Source organism: Hyaena hyaena, unplaced genomic scaffold (genome assembly GCF_003009895.1).
Source record: "Hyaena hyaena isolate Hyena2069 unplaced genomic scaffold, ASM300989v1 scaffold_543, whole genome shotgun sequence".
In the NCBI taxonomy this organism is placed as follows: Eukaryota; Metazoa; Chordata; class Mammalia; order Carnivora; family Hyaenidae; genus Hyaena; species Hyaena hyaena.
In genome coordinates, this window is record NW_024081173.1 from 1107001 (window position 1) to 1111869 (window position 4869).

Consider the following 4869-nt stretch of genomic DNA (forward strand, 5'->3'; position numbering starts at 1 on the left):
CATAAATCTTGGGATACTAATGCAGGAGATAAAGCCCCTCCATGACACATCAGAAATTTCCCCTTCCCCCTGTGTTACATGGCTTGAAATAGAGTTGGGAGAAACATAATTCGAGGTAAACATAATTTGGAGAAGTCTAGATAAAATAGTATAGTATTGCATTTTGTAAAATATAAGAGATTTATGGTCTGACAACTGCCTTTCCATTTTAAACACATAGAAATGCTAAACAAAATACGGTGATAATTTATATACATATATCCAAATAGTCAAGTTCAAAAGAAAGAAAGAAGACAAATATGAAAAGAAAATGAATGTAAATTCTCTAGAATGAGACATGAATCTTCTTGAAAAGAGCACCCCAAGACCTCAGCAAGATAAATAAAAGCAAATCCACAGGTAGATACATCAGAAGGAAACCACAAAACACCATAGATAGAAAGTCTTAAAAGTCAACCAGAAAGAAAAAAAACAGACTCCTTGCAAAACAACTTGTCATCAGCAAAAATAAAAGCAAGACAGCAATGGAATAAGATGTTCAAATTACTAAGGGGGAAAAAAGTTCAACAAAAATTCTATAGCCACGCTAAACCAATTACCATGTAAGAATGATACAGAAATAAGGACAGTTTTCAGGGAGAAAAAAAAAAAAGATTGTTTTCTGCTCACAGTAGATTACTTTTGCTGAAAGAAATACTAAAAGACATAATTGAATAAAAAGGAATTGAACCCAGATGGAAGGAATGAGGATCAAAAAGCATGGTCAACAAAGAAATTAGCAAGCATGATGGTTAATCTAGTAAATTTAATAATAAATAATGGGTGTTGAATAATAATTACTAAGCCTTGGTTATAAAAAACCAACAACAACAACGACTAATTTTTAGGATTTGCAAATAAGGTGAAGTGAGTGGTTGGTCACAATTACATGGAATAAGAGAGGGGAATGAAATACTTAGAAGGAAGAAATAGATACTGATAAACTGTTAAAGATAAGCATTAGTGTTACCGACTAATTTGTTAAGGGTAACCAGCATTTCTTTCTCTGTGTATATAACCAAAGACACCCTTGCATATACACTCACAGACACGCATACAACAATGTTTAGAGCATCATTGCTAGAATCCCAAGACACTGAACACAACCCAAACATCTGTCAACAGTACAATGAATACATACATTTTGACAGTCTTACAATGGGGTATTATACAGCTTTGAAAAATCAGTGAAATAGTTATATACATCAACATCTACGTCTCTCAGAAATATGATATAAAACAAAGCAGCAAGTCATAGATAACTATATATATTATATATTATTCCATATATACAACATGTTCAAAATGACAAAAATACATACTATCTCGTTTTAGAATATAACAAAAGTGCCAAAAACCATAAAGAAAAGCAAAGGAATGATTTACACAGAATTCAGGCTACATTTAGCTTGAGGGCAAGGGAGGAGATATAATGAGAGGCATTGGGGTAAAATCTGGAATATGGTAATGCTCTATTTCTTGGCCAGGAGAGAGGTATCTCTATGTTCAGTTTATTATTTTCTATAATAATTATAATATAGTACAATAACTATAAATAACTGTAGATATACACTTCCAAAAATTATTTTGTATGCATGCTCTGTTTCACAATTTTAAAACACATAAGAGTATTCACCAAAAGAATAGAAATGTCCAAACCAACAGAGGGAACAATATAGCAAACAGAAAACTCAGCCAATTCTCTAGAGAAGACTGAAATAGAAGCAAGCAGGAAGCAAAGCAAAGCGCAGTGAGTAGAAAACACAAAAGGAAATATTTAAAGTAAGTTCAAATATGCCACTAATCAGTGGAAATGGACTAAATACGTCTGTCAAAATAAATTTTTAAATTGAGTTTTTTAAACCTTGCTATATGATGTTTAGAAGAAACACGTCTAGTGCTCGCTTCAGCAGCACGTATACTAAAATTGGAACAATACAGAGAAGATTAGCACGACCCCTGTGCAGGAATGACATGCAAATTCATGAAGCGTTCCATATTTTTTAGGCAACTGATGAATGGAAAAAGATAGTTGCAAATGACATATTAGATAAAGGGCTAGGATCCAAAATCTATAAGGAACTCATCAAACTCCACACCCGAAAAACAAAAAATCCAGTGAAGAAATGGGCAGAAGACATGAACAGACAATTCTCCAAAGAGGACATAAAGATGGACAACAGACACATGAAATGATGCTCAGCGTCCCTCATCAACAGGGAAATACAAATCAAAACCACACTGAGATACCACCTCACGTCGGTCAGAGTGGCTAAAATGAGCCAATCAGGAGACTCTAGATGCTAGTGAGGATGTGGAGAAATGGGCACCCTCCTACACTGTTGGAGGGAATGTAAGCTGGTACAGCCCTCTGGTAAAGAGTGTGGAGGTTCCTCAAAAAATTAACAATAGAACTCCCCTAGGATCCAGCAATAGCACAGCTAGGAATTTCCCCAAGAGATACAGGAGTGCTGACGCATAGAGGCACATGGACCCCAATGTTCATAGCAGCACTCTCCACAATAGCCAAAACATGGAAAGAGCCTAAGTGTCCATAAATGGACGAATGGATCAAGAAGATGTGGTTTATCTATACGATGGAATACTACATGGCAATGAGAAAGAATGAAATCTGGCCATGTGTAGCAACACAGATGGACCTTGAGGGTGTTATGCTGAGCGAAGTAAGTCAGGCAGAGAAGGACAAATACCATATGTTTGCAGGTATAGGAAGATTAGGAGGAAGTTAACAGAGGGCGAAGCGGGAGAAGAAGGGGAAAAATAGTGGGGGAGAGGGAGGGAGACTCTTGAATGTTGAGAACAAACGAGGGCTGAGGAGGGGTGGGGAGAGGGGAAAGGGGGTGATGGGCATGGAGGAGGGCACTTGTGGGGATGAGCACTGGGTGTTATATGTAAACCAACAAACTATTTAAGGGTAAAAAAAGAAATAAATAAAACATTCAAAAAAAAAGAAGAAGAAACACGTCTAAAATGTAAAGAGAGTCTGAATGGAAAAGTATAGAAAACTAGACACCAAGCAAATAGGAACCAAAAGAAACCTGGTGGAAATAAAGGCAAAGACAGAAGTTATCAGTGATAGGATACATATCTGCATCAGCTGTCTACTGCTGCATAACAAACTACCCAAGAATTAATGATTGAAAAATAGTAATTCCTTGTCTTTCATGGTTTCTAGGGAACAGGATTTCTGAGAGGGTATGGTGGGCCAGCGTATGTATGCTGTATGCTGAAATACCCCAGGCCTCAGCTGGAAGACTCGAAAGTTGGGCTCTGGAATCATCTGAACCATTCCCTCAAACGTCTGCCAGTTGTTACTGAAGGTCAGCTGAGACCTTAACTGGGGCTATCAGCTGAAATGCCTGCATGTGGCCTCTCCATGTTATATCCCCCCACAAGTATCAAAAGACAGATACCAAACAAAGGTCTCTGATCATGGTACATTAAAGTTAGATATCAATTATGAAATGAGATTTTAAATCTCTGTTTGAAAATGATAATCTTTAGGACAGTTTCCCTTTTGGAGCTGGGGTTGGGTGGGATGAATCCCACTGCAGAAGGGTCTACATCTGGAGCCCAAATCACCACTTTGGTTGTGGGTGTATTGAATTTGAGGTGCCTGAGAGCTATCTAAGAGAAATGTTCAGGTAGGGAGTTGGATACGTGTCTATGAGGCAGAGAGGAGGTTTGGGAGGGAGTTATCTGTGTGTAGGAAGAAATGTGGCTGTGAGTAGGGATGAGGCAGTACCAAGTAGGAAGGGAAGATCTGATCCTTGAGGCTGTCCAACATTTAACAGCTGTGTTGAAGAGGAGGCTGCCCATATAGGAGAGAGAAGAGTAGCCAGAAAAGCAAAACAAAACCATTACGTGTCACAGAAAGGTCAAGTGATAAAAGTACTAAAAATGCCGAGTGTGAAGGTCACCGAGGAACCCAGTGAAAACTTGGACTAGTTGAGACAGAATTCAGTTTGGAGTTAGGTAAGAAATAAGTGGAAATTTAAATGAAGACAAGTAAGGGCTATTGTAGATATGCGTGGGTGTGAAGGAGAGAAGAGAAAACACCAACAGGAAGTAGATACAGAACTGAACAAGGGTTTCTTTGTGTAGTTTGTAAACAGGGAAAACCTAAGTATGTGTCAGGCTGATGAGAAGATCCAGTTGAGACGAAGAGGCTAAAAGCAGAAGGGAGAGAGAGGGTGACCAGTCCCGCAGGTGCCCAGGACGTCAAAGTGCGTACGTGGGGGGCCTGATCTTTCAAGAGAGCTTTGGGCTCATCTTGGTCACGTAATGCCTTGTGACAGGCACGTATGGGATTGCCTGATCGTATTACTTTCTCCTGCGTGTATGTTTTATCTCCCTCATTCGTGTCTAAACTCTTCAAGACCTAGTGCCTCTTGTTCAAAGCAGCCTCGCCTGCCCGTGTACTGTGAGCCCCAGATTCTATACCTGCACCAAATCCTCCTTTTGCAAATACCTGTGGAGTCGACAAGTGCACGTGGATTCTATCATCTTCGTGCACATCTCTGGCGCCCGAGCATTTTCCACATAGGTCTACGTATCCAAAAGAGGAGCACGTCAGGAGCAGGAAACTCTGGTTTCAGTGCCCAAAGTACACACCTCTGGACAAGTCAGGAAGAGCCACTCAAAGGAGTCCTCTCTCTCCTTCCCATGTCTGCCATGACCCAAAAACCCAAGGACCTAAACTTCTCTAGGCCGTGAAGACATGTTCACCTGCAGCTACAGTGCCGTACGCCACTTCCCACTCCCCTCAGGCCTCGCTTATCCCCATTTTGTTCTGGAGCAGACAGACTC

General features: G+C 39.8%; 1 non-coding gene across 1 annotated transcript; it reads left to right on the top strand.

Moving 5' to 3' along the window:
* Positions 1-1936: 1936 nt before the first annotated feature.
* LOC120247690 lies at positions 1937-2043 on the top strand. Its single transcript, XR_005532390.1, has one exon. It is a non-coding gene; the product is annotated as a U6 spliceosomal RNA (small nuclear RNA).
* Positions 2044-4869: the final 2826 nt, after the last annotated feature.